Source organism: Leptopilina boulardi, unplaced genomic scaffold, assembly GCF_019393585.1.
Source record: "Leptopilina boulardi isolate dan_hultmark-lab unplaced genomic scaffold, ZJU_Lbou_2.1 LbouV2_70, whole genome shotgun sequence".
In the NCBI taxonomy this organism is placed as follows: Eukaryota; Metazoa; Arthropoda; class Insecta; order Hymenoptera; family Figitidae; genus Leptopilina; species Leptopilina boulardi.
The window spans coordinates 1,673,517-1,694,908 of NW_026138017.1; the positions used below are offsets into that span (position 1 = coordinate 1,673,517).

At 22.9% G+C, this 21,392-nt stretch overlaps 2 protein-coding genes across 6 annotated transcripts in view; one reads left to right on the forward strand and one right to left on the reverse strand.

Annotated features, from left to right (window-relative positions):
* LOC127290510 (retinal homeobox protein Rx2-like) overlaps positions 1 to 18,855 on the reverse strand; it is a 390,969-nt gene extending 372,114 nt beyond the window's left edge. Inside the window, exon 1 of the mRNA XM_051319130.1 lies at positions 18,813 to 18,855. The gene's annotated coding sequence lies outside the window, so the exon portion shown is untranslated. The remainder of the gene's footprint in view (positions 1 to 18,812) is intronic.
* Positions 1 to 21,392, forward strand: part of LOC127290500 (potassium/sodium hyperpolarization-activated cyclic nucleotide-gated channel 2) — a 167,652-nt gene that overhangs the window by 14,621 nt on the left and 131,639 nt on the right. The gene's annotated exons all lie outside the window — the stretch shown is intronic.

Here is a 21,392-nt window from a genome sequence, read left to right on the forward strand (position 1 = left end):
ATTTTTTTCTATATATATTTTAAAAAAATTTTAAATAAAAATTTTTCTATATTTATAAATAAATTAAACATTTTATAAACTTTATAATATAAATATATGTGAATGATGCACTTTCTAAATTTGAATTAGTAAAAGAAAAAAATTTACTTCAGAGAATTAGTCAAAAATTTGAATTGAAATAAAAAAATAATTATTCTAAACGTGTTGTAAAATTTAGTTCTATGTCAAATCATATAGTATCAAAAGAAATAATAATATTCATGTCAACATTGTTATTTGTTCAGGAAAAGACATCGATACTTTGTATAAGCAAAAGAAAAGAGAGAAAATTCCGGTCGAAAGTCTCGAAAAACATTTGTAAGAGAGGAAAATAGGTCTATATATATATATATATATATATATATATGTATCGATAGTTTGAAGATGAGGTTTTTCATCGGAAATAAAATACATGATAGTAGTCAATGTAATGTACACAGTATATATACATATATGTATGTATGAATAGGCCTATATGCGTTTTTTTTCGTGTCACCTTTTTTTTAGCGGGTTCTCTCCTTTGTAAAAAGCTGTTCTCTTTAGATCTTTTTGTTTCTGAAAAAAAATCAATCAGATAGGAATCCTTATTGCGATTGTTCCGATGACCTCCGGCGGTCTAGCCTTTGAGCTATCTCTCTCTCTCTCTCTCTCTCTCTTCCATTTTCATTTTCCAATGCTTCGCCTCTTAAGTGCACAACTTTGCCTCTGATTTCCATTGCTTTTTTTTTAAATCCCTGTCAAAAGACAATAAAAACTTAACTTTTGCTTTTTTTTTTCTATTCCTCATTGTTTTTAATTCCCACATATACACATGAAAAAAATTGTTAACACTTTTTTTTTAACAGTACTATAAGTCAATTTTCAGTTAGACTTTTTGAATTTTTACTAATTTTATTTTATTTTAATAATTTATTTATTTTACATTATTTATTTTACTTATTAATTTTACTAATTTTAATATTCGGGTGCGTTCACATAACTTTCTCTTATTTTCACTTTCACTTATCATTTTCGGAGAATTTTTTTTTTATTTCTCATTTTCACTTTTGGAAAATGGTGAAAAATTAAAAAAAAAAACTTATATTTTCAGTTAAATAAAATTTGGACGAATTCCTTGTTTAATTTTTGGCAATGATTTCGTCTCTGTGTGGGTGTGTGTGATTTAAATGTTTGTAAATTCACGTATCTTGAATTAATACATTTTGCATTGATTGACACTTGCGAATAACCCACATGCCGATTGCAATAGATCTGTCGGTCGTGATATGTGGGTTCGACTAAATACTTGTCATAGTTTGTGACAATACACAGAAATGATTTGTTTAAAAAATTAAAAAATTAATAATTAAATAAAATATTTCTTCAACGAGGAGAGAAAAAATAAATTCAAAAAAAAAAAATTGAATAGAAATAAAAAAGTTATAATAAATAAAAATTAAATATTAAAAAAAATTAACAAAATTAAATTATATTAAAAATTAACGAAATTAAATAAATAAAAATAAAAAAAGTTAAATAAATACTTCATAAATTAAAATTCAAAAATAAATAACAGGTTTCAGCAAAGAATCTATATTATCAATTTTTTTTTTTTTTTTTTTTTATTGAATCGTTTCAAGTCCCCTTTTCGGCTCATAATTTTTCGACACAAAACGAACGGAATTCAATGATAATACTGCCAAGATATCTGTTGCACACTGTTACTTAATGTTTCCTGAAATGAAAATTGTGCAAAGAAACGTGCAAAATTATTGTTTGAAAGAAAAATTATGATTTATTTTTTATTTTCTTTTGTTTTTGAATTTTTTTTTCTTTTTTTTTGAAAAAGCAGTAACAATTTTTTTACTGTATCATTTTTTTTTTAATATCTTATTACTCTCATTTACTTTAATGGAAAATTTACATTTTTTTTTCATTAACCGAGATTGTTGTTATAAAGCTCGATTTATTCGAATCGAATTTATTTCAATTTTCCAATTGAAATTGCAATTTTCAATATGCGAAACCACAATTTGTGGATTAAAGTGTAACCTCTATTGAGGGGAAAACTGCGTAATAAACTCTCCTCACAAAATCAATTGATCCACAATATATCCCAACTTGCATAAAAGTTATGTTCGGCTATCACTTGCGTCATAACGTCATAATTACGGAAGTTTAACCAATATATATATTTCGCTTCGTTTAATAAATCAAGCTTCCTTATAATATGGTAAACACAATAAAAACACTATTTTTATACCAAAAAAAAAAAAAAATTACTTATTTAAACTTTTTACAATTTTCCCATTTAAAAAAAATAATAATTTTTTTTTACACAAAATAGAAAAATTTTTAAACAATTTAATTTAGTACATTTAATTATAATAAAAGGTTGAAACACGAGTTGAAGAGAATTAAAAAAAAAATTTTTTTTCAATCTTCTTTAGATTTTAAATTATAAATTTTCCGAATCATTGGCTTTAATGTAAAAAAAAAAAATGAAAATATTTACTTAAAAAATGAGAGAAAAAAAAATTTCACGTAAAATAAAATTCTACGAGATAGTAAAAAAAATTTTTTTAAAAAAACTATAAAATAAGTATACAAACAAAATGGAAAAAAAGAATATTATCAATTTTTGCATTTGGTTGAATAAATCTAAGTTTCTTTTTTTTCTAAAATCAGTATTTTTTGGTATGATATTATATTGTGATGGTGTTGAAATCAGTGGCACATCATATTCTCAAAGCGATAGGTAATCTTGAACACGATTTCTTCAAGCGTAATTCCGAGGGAAAAAATGAAAAAAAAAATTCCAGAGGCAAGCATTCTTGAGAATATAACGTCAAACGAACAATCACACATTGCATCAAAAATAAGAAACGTGAAAATATGTCTTCAATATTTCATTCTCGACAGTTGTGCCATGCGGGATTGAAGATTCAATGAATAATTCTCAAAAAAAAAAAAATAAAAAAAAAATTGATAAAAAGGATATATGAAATATAATACATCAACTATTTTCAAAAAAAAATCTCTCGATATAAAAATATTAATGTGTTTTCTACGATAATTTTATTTGTTTTATTAAAAAAAAATAATATTCAGTAAAATTAATATTTATTAAAAAAATACTAATATTTAGTAAAATATTCTAGTTTAAGTAGTAAAATACATTTCAAGTCAGACAGAAGGTTTAAATATAATGCAGTAAAAGATAGTTTCAGTTTTGAAAATCTTGTAAGCACAGAGGATAAGTAGTACAAGACAATTTTAGTCAGACAAATAAAGTGTCCTTTTATTTAAGCTCTTGTAAATTTTGTTCTATTTTTTTTGTAATTTAAATACAATTTAATTACATTTTTGTGTAATTTTTCTATAAGTGGTATAAAAACAGGTTTTAAGACAAATTTTTTTAAAAAAATTTATAAACAGTAATAAACAGTAGTTATAGTCAGACAAAAGTTATTTGGAATTTGTTATCAGTAGTACAAGGCAATTTTAGTCAGACAAATAATTTTTTTTTTTAATTTTATTTAACTTTAAAAGGGATTTTTCATTTTCCAGGAAAACATTCTATCAAAAAAAATCGAATAAAATTGATTATTCTTATTCTCTTGCAATTTAGGTCCAATTGGTAGGTTTTTATGAAAGTTATAAGTGTTGTTTGAAGGTAAAAAAAATAATAGAGACACGCTGCTTAATTTTTTTTAACTTTGAAAGGGATTTTTTCATTTTCCAGGAAAACATTCTACCAAAAAAAAATCGAATAAAATTGATTATTCTTATTCTTTTGCAATTTAGGTACAATTGGTAGGTTTTTTTTAGGTTATTACGTGTTGATTTAAGGTAAAAAAATAATAGAGACATGCTGATTAATTTTATTCGAATTTTTTTTCGAATTTTTTCATTTTCCAGGAAAACATTCTATTTCAAAAAATGGAATAAAATTGATTATTCTTAGTCAACAGCAATTTAGGTTCACTTGGTAGGTTTTCTTGAAGGTTATTACGTGTTGTTTTAAGGTAAAAAAATAATAGAGACATGCTGATTAATTTTATTCGAATTTTTCTTCGAATTTTTTCATTTTCCAGGAAAACATTCTATTTCAAAAAATAGAATAAAATTGATTATTCTTAGTCAACTGCAATTTAGGTTCAATTGGTAGGTTTTCTTGAAGGTTATTACGTGTTGTTTTAAGGTAAAAAAATAATTAAGACATGCTGATTAATTTTATTTGAATTTTTTTCGAATTTTTTCATTTTCCAGGAAAACATTCTATTTCAAAAAATAGAATAAAATTGATTATTCTTAGTCAACTGCAATTTAGGTTCAATTGGTAGGTTTTCTTGAAGGTTATTACGTGTTGTTTTAAGGTAAAAAAATAATAGAGAAATGCTGATTAAATTTATTCGAATTTTTTTTCGAATTTTTTCATTTTCCAGGAAAACATTCTATACAAAAACATGGAATAAAATTGATTATTCTTAGTCTACTGCAATTTAGGTTCAATTGGTAGGTTTTTTAGTAGGTAATTTGTGTTGTTTGAAGGTTAAATATATAATAGCGACATGCTGTTTAAAGGAATCTTGATTTATCTTGACGTAAGGAATACGATTTTATTATATATAAACTTAAATTTTTCTATTTAATCCGGACAATTGATCAGGATCTCATATAACATGTTTCCATATAGAGAAAAATTTGTTTCCGACACTTTGAAAATTTTTATAAACGAAAGGACTACAAAGCTTCCTTCACGAGGAAGCAAAATGAAATAATTTTATTTCAAGTTATTCAAAATCCTATGTAAAAAAAAAAGAGAAAAGATTTGTATCATCAAATAAAAAGTTACTCAGAAGGAAAATCTCGTTTAAGAGTTCAACAATCAACAGACGTCTTGAAAGTAGAAAAAAAAACCATAAAAGACGATTGACTAAAGGTAAAAAAGATTTCGATACTGTATGAATAAAGAAGGTTGATGACGTGAACGAGAGAGGACAAAAGAATGAATGTCGTCGCAAAAAAAAATTAAAGAAAGAAAGAAGAAGAGAAAAAAAAGAAGAAGTACCAAAAAAAAAGAGAATAAATTTTGGAGATCAAAGTAACAGTTGGTAAAATACATCCAGATTTATTTTCACAAAGTTCATCCAATGAGCTTTTAAAATTTTTTTTTATTAAAATCCAATATATTCTTCAAATAAGAATTAAGATAAGAATATATATTTAAAAATAGACTTTTTTTTTATTATCATAATATTTTATTGTAAGCATAAAATGAATAAGTATATATGCACTCAAAAAAAAAAAATTATTTAATTTAAAGAAAAAATTGCTTGGTTCAAATAGGAACAAGTAAAATATCTTGTTATTCGTTGTAAAATATTTGTAATTTTTTCAGTAGTAAAAGTAAATATTTAGTCAGACATTTTAAATGTTTTTTTTTTTAATTTGATGAGTAGTAGAAGTAAATATCTTGTCAGTCATTGGAAATATTTGTCAATTTTTCAGTAGTAAAAGTCAGTCATTTAAAATATGTTTTGTTTTATAGAAAAATATTTATTTGGAACAAATAGATATTTCTTTGAATTAAACAAAATTTTCTTTGAAATAATCATAAAAATTTTGTTAATATCGTTAAAAAAAAGTTGTATATTTGGTTAAAAATAAAACTTTTCTCAGAGTGATTAAAAAAAAAAAAAAAAAGAAAAAACCTTTTAGGAATTATATCGAAACAGAAATAAGCTTTTTCGCAAAAAATGTGAGTGTATCATAAAATTTCTTTGGACATTGTTGCGAAAAATAATAATCCAATATAATTGAGGAAAAATGGCCTTGTTAAAAAATATATAAGAAAAATTGTAAGGAGTTTTCAAAGAATTTTTCTTTCCTTTCTTTATTCTTTTTTTTTTTTTTCTTTTTCTTTCGTTTTATTTATTTTTTCCCTCGTTTTTTTAATTTCTTTCTTTCTTTGTTTTTTTCTTTATCACCTCATTTTTAACGGTCATTTAACGATATAAATCGATTTACAACAGCCAACCAGAAGTTGATGAATCTTGAAAGTTTTAACGAGGCATTTGTTCAAACACCCTAATCCGTTGGTAGAAAGCAGTGTATGAGTTAAAAAAAAAAAAAAGAAAAAGAAAAAAAAGGGAGAGTTTAAGGGTTTACAACTTGGCACGATACGTGGGGATACGTGCACGCTAGGATCGTCTTTATACTACCCCCTTGAAAACTATGCCGACCCTCACACACACACACATTCACTAAAACAGAAAACACACATAGAGCTTCCTAAACTGTACTTCAAACGATGAGTGTCGTGAACAAAGGATCAAGAAGTTATGACCTATCGAGAAATGTAGGCCACCAAGTACTTATGTTGGGCATTGAGTATTTTTATGGCTGCCAAATTATTTAGATCCTAGGTCTCTCTTTCTCTTTCTCTCTTTGGTAAAAGAGAGTGTAGTGAATTTTAGTGATGGATTTACGATACGCAGCACGCAAACCCCTTTATTGCCGCAACTAAAGCAAGTACAATGCTTTATTACTGGTGGGTGGTTGCCGACAGTTTTAACGTATTACGACTTGCCTTGATATAATTCATATGGATTCTCACGTGAGAGACACGGAGAAACTTTTGCTTCTCTTATATATATATATTTAGTCAAACATTTCTTATATATATATATATATTCCGAAAACAAAACCCCGTCGCACAAAACACATTTTAATAATATGAAACTCGAGTATGAATGTCAATTTCAATGCTGTAGAGAAATCCGTTTAAGACGCTTCAGAAAATTATTCACTATATGTGTTTTATTGTTTCAAATACTATATATACATAATGTATTTTTACATAGGTATTATTTTATACGTGTAGAGTGTTTTAAAAAAAATTTATTTATTTAAAAATATAGGAAAAATTTTTGGTTTAATTTCTATTCTTTGGTTTTATTTCTAATTAATAGTGATTACGTCTTAAAATTGATTTATATTAGTGCTTTAATTATATCGAAAAATGTGGAAAATTGAACATATTTCGAATGTCTGACTAAATATTTACAATTACTACTGAGAATAATTACAAATTTTTTACAATGTCGGACAAGATATTTACTTGTTCTACTGATAAAATTTAAAAAAAAAACTATTTAAAATGTCTGATTTTATGTTTACTTGCACTACTGATTTTTTATTTTTAGTTATTGTGTCCGACCAAAACCGATTTATACTACTTAAAAAATATAAACTCTAACTAAATATTGACATGTACTACTGATAATTATAAAAAACATATTTTAAATGTCTGACTAAATATTTACTTTTACTGCTGTAAAAATACAAATATTTGCATTTTTTGTTTACTTGTTTTACTGATGAAATGAAAAAAATTTTAAGTCTGCCTAAATATTGACTTGTACTACTGATTTTCCACTCTGTTATTATGTCCGACTAAAACTGATTTATACTACTGAAAAAATACAAAAAAATGTAGAAAGTCTGATTAAAATATTGACTTGTACTACTGATTTTTTATTTTTAGTTATCATGTCCGACTAAAACCGATTTATACTATTTAAAAAATATAAACTCTGACTAAATATTGACATGTACTACTTTAAGAAATAAAATTTAAATTATTACAAATTTTTACAAAGTCTGATAAGATATTTACTTATTCTACTGATAAATATAAAAAACATATTTTGAATGTCTGACTAAATATTTACTTTTACTACTATTTTTTTGTAAACCAAATTTTACGTCCGAATTGAGACCGATTTTTACCATAGTGGTACAAATAAAATAAAATAGAAAATCAAACTAAAAGTATAAAAAATATAAATATATAAAAATTTGTAAAAGTATAAAAAGTACACTTAAAAAATGGGTTTGGTTTTGACAACCAAACGTTTCGTTGGTATTTAAGGAAACCAATTTTTTCTTGTTGAATCAACAAAATTTTAATTGTCTTAACCAAAATTTGTTTGACACAACCAAAATTAGAAAAAAAAACGATTTTTCTTGTCCTAATTAAAGTTTCATTGACACAACCAAAAATTTGTTGATTCAACAAAAAAAATTTTGGTTACTTAAATACCAACTAAACGTTTGGTTGTCAATACCAAACCTTTTTTTCAATATATAAATAATAAGAAGTAAAAAAGTATAAGAATTCTAAAAAAATATAAAAAAAATAATAAATTTACTATATTTATATATTGTATTTCAATTTGATAATTTGTGAATAATTGAAATAAATGAATCGAAAATTCTTGGCTTAAGAATAGAAACATGTTAATCTAGTGGTTCATGGTTGTAAGCGTGTCATGAGTTGCTTGTACCCCTTGATGTTTGGTTGATGTTGAACGTGTTCATGCATGTAAATTTGACATAAACTGGTGCGAGCCTGATTCAGACTACACGTCTTAGATTGAATTATTATTCATGTGTCAATGTATAGTTGTAGTCGTGTGGTAGGCAGATACAATCAAACGCATTCTCATTTGTCCTCTAAATAAATTATTATTTACTCGCATTCAAAATTAATTCCAAAAATATCACGAAAATATAATATGATATTTTTTGAAAAAAAAAGTTTTTTTTTTATGTAGTTCAAAGAAATACAAAAATTTACAAAAAAACATTTGAAATGTCTGACTGAATATTTACATTTACTACTGTGAAAATTACAAATATTTGCATTTTTTGTTTACTTGTTCTACTGAGAAAATTACAAAAAATTAAAGTCTGACTAAATATTGACTTGTACTACTGATTTTCTACTCTGTTATTATGTCCGACTAAAATCGATTTATACCACTGAAAAAATACAAAAAAATGTACAAAATCTGACTAAATATTGACTTGTACTTCTGATTTTTTATTTTTAGTTATTATTTCCGACTAAAACCGATTTATACTACTTAAAAAATATATAAACTCTGACTAAATATTAACATGTACTACTTTAAGAAATAAAAAAAATTATTATAAATATTTTAAACGTCTGACAAGATATTTACTTGTTCTACTGATAAATATAAAAAAATATTTTAAATGTCTGACTAAATGTTTACTTTTACTACTGTGAAAATTACAAATATTTACATTTTTATTTACTTGTTCTACTGAGAAACATACAAAAATATTAAGTCTGACTAAATATTGACTGGTACTACTGATTTTCTACTCTATTCATTATGTCCAACTAAAATCGATTTATACTACTGACATAATAAAAAAAATATAAACACGAACTTTATATTGATTTACGCTACTAAAAAAAATTTTTAATTCCGAAAATCTGACAAAATATTGACTTGTACTACTGACAAAATTACAATATCATAAAAACTCTGCTAATAACTGATAATTTTACTTATTTTTATAATGGTATTATTATAATTGACTAAAATCAATCTTATTTTAAAATTTCTATAATTTAAAAAAGGTTAGAAAAAAGTAAGACTAACTTTGTCTGACTAAAACTGTCTTTTACTACTGATAATAAATTAAAGTCTGACTGAAGCTACAAAAAAATAGATAACACTCAATTTGTATAGAAAATTTTTCTCTATAAGTGTCTTTTTATTACTGACAAAATAAAATTCCATGCATTTCAAATCATTGTCTGACTAAACCTTTTTTTTTACTACTGACAGCAAGATTTTGAAAGAAACATCTGTAATTTATTTTTTTTTTTACTACTGATAGAGAATTGTGACTAGAATTTTTAAACATTTGACTGAAAGTATATAAATATATTTTACTATATTGATAAGTAAATAAAAAAAAACAAATTAAAAAAATTTTTCTTGTCTGACTAAATTATAGGACTTTACTACTGCTAATTAAAATTTCTTAATAATTCTTAATATTTTTCAAGTTATTTTAATATAAGTTGTTAACCATCATCAAATATTCAAGTAGAAAAGTAATTTCAAAGCATATTATGAGGAAAATATTTCTCCTTAAAGTTTGAACTTGACTTTTGTAAACTTCTATTCTATAACCACCGTTTTCTTGTTTCTCCGGGAAATTGAATTCGCGTTGGGAATACGATGCCAAAAAGAAAATTTAAATGAAGCCAATGTAGATTTAAAAAATGTTTTTGAAATAGATGCAGTTTTTATTTAAAAAAAAAAATCCATTCTCTTTGAGAAACATTTTTTCTTAACCTCAGAAAGGAATTTCCTTCCTCAGTTATTTTTTTTAATCATACGACACAATAATTTCCTTATTAATTAAAAAAAATATTTAAAAAAAATATTTAAAAAAAAATATTTAAAAAAATATTATTTTAAAAAAATTTCCTCTATCAAAAATTGGCTATTTTGCGCATTATTCGAGTACTGCGCCAGTGCTGTGCCAGTAGTAAAATTTTTTTTAATAATTTTTATTTTGTAAAATAGATATTTTAAAAAATAAACTAAAATTTTTAAAAAATGTAACTTTTTGTATTTCTCGAATATTATATTATTATCGTGAACATAAAGAATTTATAGTAGAACATATATATATTCAATGACGTTAATTTATTAGAAAGACAGATTATTGGTCGGTAAAATAACCTTCAGAACATGATATGGTCCTCATTGATTATACCTGATTCAGCGTGTTGAACCTATTGCATTCAGCTCACCGGCTGACTATTATTGTCCATAACAGCTGAGAGATTTATTTATTGCACACTATTCATTATCCAAAACCGTATATATGTTTATGAGTACAATATATATATTTACGTTATATAACATGCAAACTCATTAATCAAAAAATATCAAAATTAAAATACAAAAAAAAAAATTATATTGTAAGGAAAAAAAATTATTCTTATTTTAAGAGGATAAAAAATTGATAAGAAATTTACCATCTCAAAAAAAAGTGAGAAAAAGTAGAATATTTTGTTTTTCAAAAAAAAAAAAAAAATACAAACTTTAATAGTTTCCTTTTGAATTAAGAGGATTAAAAAAAAATTTATATCAATCATTAGGAGAAAATTTTGATTATTCAACGAAAAATTATAATTATAAATATAATAATAAATATTTTGAAAAAAATATTTTTTTTCGGAATAATCCAAAATCTTGGGAAAAAATTATTAATATAATTATTTTGGAATTCTTTATTTTCTATTTCTTTATTCTCATTCACAGAGAAAGTGAAAAACGCACATTCTACATGTGTGTGTTATTACATGCATATTCAGTAGCTTTTCGTGCCTTTCATAAACGGACTGCATGAATATAAATTAATAGACTCGAGTAAAGTGACTATATATATATACGAGTGCCAATGTGTCCGTTAAGTGCTTTAATTTTTAAATCGTTTTTACAGTCAATAATTCCGTGAGTTTCTTTATTTAATTATTCTACTTATTTTGTTTTTCCTTTTTTTTTTTCTTAAAGCAAAATTATCTATTTAATTCACTTTTTTTTCTATTATCAAAAAATAGGTTTATTAATTTTTCTTTATTAATATTAGTGAAAAAAAAATTTATTCTTAATTTAAGACTATTAAACTATTTCTAAATGAATTTAATTGCCATGTAGAATTAATTTTTCCGCATAAATATCATTGAAGAAATTTTATTCTAAATACGTAAGAATATAAAAAAAAATTCTGATTTCATTCTAATATACTTATAGATTATAGTATTTTATAGTAATTCTACATTATAGTAAACAATTATAATAATAAATTTAAATCCATAATTATACTAAAAAAAAAATTATTATTTATTTAAATATATTCTATTACATAAATAATAATTAACTGAAGCAAAATAAATTTAATTTAAATTTAATAAACTGTATTTAAAACAAAATACCATTTAATTGACTCAAATAATAATTAATTAATATAAATAATAATTATTTTATATACAAATAACAATTAATTAACACAAATAATAATTATTTAATACAAATAAAGAAATAATAATAATTATTTAAGGAAAAAAAAATTCATCAACAACGGTTGCTATGGCAACTAAAAATTTGTTAAAATAAAAATTCGTAAAAAAAAATTCCAAAAAACTAAAAATTGTCTATTTAAACAAAAAAAAAAATTACTTTTGTAAAAAAAATTATCGTCTGACTGTAACTGTCTTTTGCTACTGATAGAAAATTTCTTATTTTCATTTATTTATTTATTTTTTTGGCGCAAACGATATACATTTCTTAAATAAATGATAAATAAAATATTTAGTAAACATAAAATTTTATTTGTAGATAATTAAGAGCGATTATCAAGTTGCCCAGGGGAGAACACGCGACCATGATTAATAGCTCGTGCTTTTGCGGAAGCAGATAAATTCAATTTCACAGGGGTACATTGTCCTATATATATATATATATATATATATATATATATATATATGTATATGAGATACATAATTACAATTAACGTATGTGTGAGAGATCGTTATCGCGTGTGCAAGATTCGATAAGTGAAATAACACATATATATATGTAAATAATTATTAATTATTTATTACATGCGTGTGATAAATCTTTCATTTTATATACCTACGTGAAAAATTATTGTGTGAAATGAATTTTCGAACAAATTTTCACCACCATTTTCAGGAGCGCATGTCTTCCGTTTTCCCCAAAGGAACTGCAGAATGCACAAAGATATCGACCCGCCTTCCTTCACACACATTCACACACTTATATATATATAACATAGTGTGGAATCGCAACTTATAACACACTGCACGCGAGGAATTTCGAGAAGTCAGAGAACTATTCATGTTCTTCTTCACACTACTATTCTACAATTTATTTATATACAAAGAGAAAAAGAGAGAGAGAGAGAGGGCAAAATAAATTATATATTAAGAATTTTATTTTAATAATATAAAAAAATGTGGACTATTTTTTTTTTGCGAAGAATAATTCTGTTTTTTTTTCAGAAATTAAATATATTTAAAAAGGAAATATATTTATTTATAATAAATTAAGAATAATAAATCCTTGAGATCTATTTTAAAATATATATATATTTCAATGCAATTTATATATATCTTATAAAACTCGATATATATATATATTTCTATTCCTAAAATAGAAATTTATTTTTAAAATTATTCAAAGAATATATTTTTACCATTCAGCTATATTGTCATATTATTTGAATTTAATATTCTTTTAGAATCTAAAGAATATTACGTGTAATTATTAATCTCTAAATCGGAATTAGTAAAAATGTTTACTAATTTGAATTAGTGATGCACTTTTTGCTTCTGAATTTGTAAAATTTTACTAATTATTAGTAACTTTTACTAACAATTAGTTAAATTTAACTTTAACTAAATTAGTGACTCACTTTTTGTTTCTGAATTAGTAAAATTTTACTAATTATTAGTAACTTTTACTAACAATTAGTAAAATTTAACTTTAACTAAATTAGTGACTCACTTTTTACTTCTGAATTAGTAAAATTTTACTAATTATTAGTAACTTTTGCTAACAATTAGTAAAATTTACCTTTAACTAAATTAGTGACTCACTTCTTGCTTCTGAATTAGTAAAATTTTACTAATTATTAGTAACTTTTGCTAACAATTAGTAAAATTTACCTTTAACTAAATTAGTGACTCACTTTTTGCTTCTGAATTAGTAAAATTTTACTAATTATTAGTAACTTTTGCTAACAATTAGTAAAATTTACCTTTAACTAAATTAGTGATTCACTTTTTGCTTCTGAATTAGTAAAGCAAAAAGTGAGTCACTAATTTAAATTAGTAAACATTTTTACTAATTCAGATTTAGAGAGTATTTATTTAATTTATAATTATAAAAAATCTTCACCTAGAACAGCGATATGTTTCATTAAAATAGCGAAAGTTTTCCCTATTCTAGGAGAAATATATCGCTATTCTAAAGAAACTTAATTACTGTTCCAAATGGAGATTATTTAATTGATTTATTTAATTCCCACTTGGAAAGATTCCTCAGAAAGTGCCTCCTGGAGGTTCTATCAGAATTCCGCCGAAACTTCCAACGTAATTCCGTCGGAATTCCAAAGAATTTCCGATGGGATTCCGACGGCATTAGGACTCTAAAAATTTTGAAAAAAAAATTAATCGTAATTCCGTCGGAATCCCATTGCAAATTCTTTGGAACTCCGATGGAATTCCAACGGAATTACATTGGAAGTTCCGGCGGAATTCAAATAGAACCTCCAGGGGGAGGGGGCACTTTCCGCGGAATCTTTCCAAATGGGAATTTAATTAATTATTTTGAAAAATAAATTTGCATAAAAAATAATTTTGCGATAAAAAAAAATTAATTTTTAATAAAAAGAATAATTGCGAATAAAAATAATAATTGCGAATAAAAAAATATTAAAAATTATTTCAATCAGAATTTTTTTGCAAAAAAATACAACAAAAATAGACCGCAAATGATTTTTTAAATGAAATATAATTTAATGACCCGTATAATTTGAACATGAGATTTTCTGGTCTAGTGGATAGATTCTAATAGAAATAGAGAGAGGGAGAGAAGAAGAGATTAGAAAATCAGATCAGAATATACAAGACAGCAAAAATTTTTGAACTTGAATTATATATTTCTCTCCCAACTCTATATATATATATATATACTATATATATATATATGCCTTCGTAAAGCTTTAGGTATAATCAACTATAACCTAATACGAGGTTGGCTCGGCTCCATGCAACTCTGAATGTCAAATGTGATATTGGAAAAAGTCTCTTACTTTATATAGAGTTCAACCAAAAGTCGAACTTACGTTGCAAAAAAAAAAAAAAAAGAAAAAAAAAAGTTTCCAGAGAAAAGAGGTGTGATACAGTAATGCGGACACTTTTCTTCGTTTACTACTGAAACTTGATCTGATAACTTTGCATACAGTTTCTATGTAACTTTCTGACCCTCTCTCTCCTTTCACTCCTCTCTCTCTCTCTCTCTCTCATCTCTTTGCCTTCATTTCTTACTATATTAAATATCGAAAATTGATAATTCAAATAATCAATAATTAATTATAAAGTATATCGTGTTCTATATATTAAAATGAAGATGAATGAAAAATTGTCAAATAAAGCATTTTCCTCTATTTAAAAAAAAAAATTGTTTTTTCAAACTATTTTTTCTTTATAACAATCTTTAAATGAGTAAAAAAAAATATATATTGTCCTGGTTATATCTAAAAAAAAAAGAGAAAGAACTTTGTAATCTCGGTTTTCAAATCTCTTGATAATTAGAATTGAGTTTCTTACGGACCCTAAGAGACTTTAAATATTTCTCTCGCAAAATTTAGATGAAACTTATAAAAAAAAAAAAAATTTCTATTAATGAGACCGTCGAGAGGCAAAATCTAATTCCAATAAATAATTTTTTTTTTTTTAAATGAAAATGAAATTTATTAAAATGAAATTGTTATTCCTAATTGGTTTTTTTACTATATTTCTCTTTTAATTAATTTTTCCTAATTAACAAATGAGACTCAAAGGCGATATTTTTTTTTTCAAGAGAGAAAAAAAAAAAAAAAACTCAAGAGACAATCCAAGAGTAAACGCAAAAAGAGAAGTGAGATGAAAATGATTATATTTATATTTATATAATGAGGACAATAAAAAAAAATAATTAAACAAAAAAATAAACGAATAATAAAAGAGACAAATTAATGATTTAAAAACAATGGAAGATGAAATAGAAAATAAATATTAGTAAAGAAAAAAATTTCAAAAATAATTTATAAAAAATTAACTATTAAAACAAAATAATTAATTAAAAAATTTATTAAAGAAATTTTAATAATTTTTATAATAATAATTAATAATTAAAATTATAATTTTTATAATAATATTTAATAATTAAAATTATTATTTTTAAAATATTTAATAATTAAAATTATAATTTTTATAATAATATTAATTAATTAAAATTATAATTTTTATAATTTATACATATAATTATAATATAATTGTAAATACAATTATATTATAATATAAAAAAAAGTAAAATAGCCAATTTACTGCGTTTAACTTTTTTTTCCCCTCGCAACTAAAATTCAATACATAAAATAAATTCACCTGTTTTATGAAAACAAAATATATATATATATAAGGGATACGAGAAGAAAAAGAAGAGAGGAACATCCCCTTATATTTTGAAATTTATATACGAGGGGAGAATTTGTTGTTTTGTACGAATATGCCTATTGTACAGAAGGAAAATGTCTGGCGCTATAAAAATAAACGGAAAAGTCAGTTTTATACAAGAATGAAAAGAATTGCAGACATAAAGAGTGAGAGAGAGAGAGAGAAAGAGAAGGCACTTTACTCTCGTTTGCGGATGCTAGATCGAGTGCGACAAAATCGTACAAATGTTTCTCACCCTCGCCGACACACTTTTACTATACAATACACACTTCCCTTGCCACTATTTTCATATAAGCTTAATACTTTTGTCTTTAAGACTCTTATGTTCATTTATACAAAAAAAAAAAAAACAACTTTCCGTAATTCATTAATTAACACCACATTAATTATTAATTATAAATAAATTTTGTTTTTTTAATTAATTAATAACTGACTAATAATCAATTAATGAATTAACAATTAAATAATTATTAAATAAATAAATAACTAATGAAAAATTGAGATAAATTTATTAACAATTAAGCAATTAATTAATTAACATTTGAATAATTAGTTAACAAATAAATAATTAATTAGTTAACAATACTTTCTCTAGGTATCACATAAATGAATAATTAATTAATAATTGAAAAATTAATAATTAATTAACAATAAAATAATTTCCTAATTAATAATTAATTAATTAACATTAGTTTTTTTACGGAGGAGGAAACAATTGAATATTTAATTAATCGTCAAATGAAATAATTATTTAATTAACAATTTAATTATTAATTAATTAACAATACTTTCTCTGGGAATTATTTAATTAACAATACTTTCTCTGGGAATTATTTAATTAACAATTGAATAATTAATAATTAACAATACTTGCTCTACGGAGAAAGTAATTGAATAATTAATTAACAATTGAGCGGTTAACTAATTAACAAATAAATAACTACTTTATTAACAATTGAATAATTGGCTAATCTAAAATTAAAAAAACTAATTAATTAAAATTTCTTAATTAACAACATACTCAATTACAATTATACTTAATTAACAATAATTGAGTGGTTAACTTATTAATAATTAAATTATGAATTAATTATTCTATTTTTTAATTAGTTAATTAAAAATTAAATAAATAATATTAACGTCAATCGATTTTTTTTTAATTTTTAAACAATAAAGATAAAAAAAATTTAATTACTTTGCAATAAACGTAATTGCGAACAAGAATTAAAAAGTAATATATAATAACATATTTTAACAAAAAAAAAAGAGAAAAAGAAATTTGAGTGTTTCAAATTTACTCCATTGGCAAAGGTAATAAAAAATAAAGTTGTCAAATTATTTATAATTTATTATTATCATAATATATTATATCAAAATTTGCGTGTGAGAAAAAAAAAAATTTTTTTTTGTTGTTAAAAAATTTTTTTATGTTATGAAACAAATGTCCTTGAAATATAACCTTGCAGAGTAATGCAGAGAGCTGTAAAGAAATTTGAAACATTTGCGTGCAAAGCACTTTTTGGCTCGGTTACATTTATTCAAGTCATGTATATCGCATATTATATATATATATATATTCTCAACTCAACTTTCGAGATAAAATATTGCTTTCTCACATTCTTAATTGTTTTTTTCCTCCCAATTTTCTGTTAATCAATTTAAGTACACTGAAGAAATATATTCTGAATTATAAAGAAATCTTCTTATTTTTGGTAGAAAAATAATTTCTATTATCATAATAATCCTCTTAAATTGAGAGAATTTTTTTCAATCAAAAAATTATATTCTAAATTTAAGAATATAATTTTGCCTCCTATTGAAGAGTATATAGGCTACACATTTTATTCTCACAGTTAGAATATAATAAATAAATTAATAAATAAATTAATAAATAAATTAATAAAAAAATTAACAAATAAATAAATAAATTAATAAATTAATAAATTAATAAATTAATAAATTAATAAATTAATAAATTAATAAATTCATAATTTATTCATTAATCTCGTAATTAATAAATTGGTAAAAATAAAAATGCATAAAACTGATAAAAAATAATGTGGAGCAAAATAACAAAGAAAAAAATGTGACACAGAAAAATTTACTTAAAAATATGAGTTGAATCCTCTTATATTGAGAATATATATTTTTTTTCAATGTATTCTTTTAATTCCTTCCCGCGTTTTATAAAATTGTGAAATGTTTTTGATTCAAAGAAATTATATATTTTTGTAATGCAGGAACACTTCTCGGGCATGTGAATTTTCTCTCTGGTAAAAATCTCTCTAGAGAATATTTCATCATAAAGAATTCCTTCGAAACTTATGAGAAATGATATTTCCACCCTAGAAAATATATATGTGTTCTTTGAATAACTGGCGCAATTTGTCCCCCTAGGGATTGTCATTCTTTTTTCTATCAGTATTTTTTTTTCTTTTTTTTTCATTTTTTTTTTTCTACTAAAATTTCCAACTTAATATCCGCACCTTATTATTTAGAAAAAAAAATGTGATTTGAAAATTCTTAGTTTGTTTCCAATTTGATTTTATTTACAAAAAATAGAATGATATTTTTGAATTTGAAATAATTTTCTTATTCAATACTTAAATTATATTTTTTTTTTTCGTGAGGGAAAAAATAGACTCACCGTTTTCAGTAAGGGAACCAACCTCCTTTCAATCCTTGAGCCTGTAAAAGATTAAATTCTATTTGAAAAAAAAATTTCTTATCACAGAAATAGTTTTTCTTGAACCAAATATATCGTATGTATTAATAAATTTTTTTGGTTATTTCAAATCAAAATTTATTTGATTAAAATAAATATTTATTTCAACTAAATAAACGTTTGATTTCAATAAATTTTTCGAATAAAATAAGAATTTGATTGAGACAAATAAACTTTTAATACAACCAAAATTTGATAGTATCAAATAAATTTTTTTCTAAGTGTATTACAAAAAAATTTATGAAACAAAACAGGAAAATAATAATAGTAAAAAAAATTACAAGTTAAAAAAAATTTACTACCAATTAAAAAAAAAAAAAAAAATTACTAATGAGTGGAACTAAAAAAATTACATTGCGTTTGAATGAAATCAGAAAATAAAATGCATATAGTGTTTCATAAAAAAAATAGTAATATGCTTTATATGATATTTTAAAAAAGCGTAAAGGGAACATAAAGATGTTTTCTTACGAGAATAAAAAAGTCATCATTCCATGAATATTATCACGTAAACATTACCTTTTTTCACCGATATTTTATGTTCCCTCTAATGCTGCGTCGTGTTTTAACTTTTAAAAACAAGGAAATATGTTTTTATCGAAAAAAATTTTTTTTCCTACAATTTGATAATAATAATTTCAAAATGAAACACAATCATATATTAATTATTTATCAATTTTATATTTACTCAAATTTATTTGTTGTATATTTTAAATTGCAAATTGAAATATATTCACATATATAAATATATATATATATATATATATATATATATATACATATTTGTGTATTTAATAAACGAATTGAAGAAGAATTAATTTATATTTAACAAATGCTCATTATAATATTGATTAATTTGCAATTATAAATTATTTACGATCAAAATAATTTTTTTTGTAATTTATTATTTTTATATTCAGTTACGTATAAATATAATGTATTTTTCAATATTTTTTTTCCGAATAATTATTTTTACATTTTTCATTTTTTACAAATAATTTTTAAATTACTTTTAATTTTTAAACTTTTAAATTTTTTACTTTTACTTTTTTAATTATAAAGTATACCATTTTTGTATATAAAAAAGTTTAGATTATTTTTTGTTGAAAAAAAGTTTATGTCACTGATAAAGTTATTTTCAGCAAGAAATTGTTGAATTAGAATGAAAGTAAAAAAGATTTTCTCTCTCTCTCTTTCTATTTCTCGTAAATCTAGTCGTTTCTTAGACAAAACTGGAAGCTCTTGGTCCTTCGAAAATCAAAGACTTTTGTTTTACAAGTTGCCTCTCTAGGTGGAAAAAAGAGAGAGAGAGAGAGAGAGAGAGAGAGAGAGAGAGAGAGAGAGGAGAGGAAGAGAGAAAGAATTTAGGACAACACTATAGTATTGAATCGCGATAGTAAGCAAGAAAAGTGTATTAATCACCAACACGAGTCGAGTCAAATCCGAAACTTTAGAATCGTATCGTACTCTTTCGTCTTCACTTCTTTTATTTAACACAGAGAGTAAACATTACTCTTCACCTTTTTTTTATCATTTAAAAGCCCCCTCCCCCAAAAAAAAATTTATTTTTTAAATAGAAAAACAAAAACACTTGCCAGTCACATTTATATTTAATTATTTTCAAAATTTTTATACTTTTAATAAAAGTTTTCATTTTTCAAAAATCTCTCGAGAAAATAATTAATTATTAATGCAATAAATGAATAATTAATTAATTATTAATGAAATAAATAAATAAAAAAATTGCAATCAGATTATTAAGAAAATGCAAATGAGTGATATGAGATAAGAGATTGTCCGAGGGCAGATTTGTAAATAAGATAGGGATACTCAATGAATCTGCTTTAAATATATATATATATATATATATATATATATACACGTATACATTTAATAGTGGTGACACTATATATAAATGAAAGATATTCTAAATTTAACATTATAATCTTTTGTGGCCTCTATTTATAAGAATATAAACAAAGCATTTTATTCTTAGAATACAAAATTTTTTTTAAATTAATTATTTAATTAAATTAATAAAATAATTTTTTTTGTTGTAAAATTAATTTACCGTCAGTGATAAAAATGGGAAAATTCATATTTTACTTTCAGTAGTAAAAGACAGTTATCAGTCAGACGGAAGCTATTTAAATTCTTATTTTTTGAATGTAGTAATTTTGGTATATTTTTCGTAAATAGTGGATAAAGCAAAAAAAAAATTTTTTTTTTGTAAAATTAATTTACCGCAAGTGATATAAAAATAGAAAAATTCATATAATTTTACTTTCAGTAGTAAAATACAGTTTTAGTCAGACAATTCTTGTTATTTTTTTATTTATCATTTTCATTTTAGTTTTTTAGTATACAGTAAAAAAAGACAGTAATTTTTTAATGTAAAATAAATTTACCGTCAATAGTAAAAAAAAAAACGGAAAATTCATATAATTGTACTTTCAGTAGTAAAATACAGTTTTAGTCAGGCAATTTTTGTTATTTTTTATT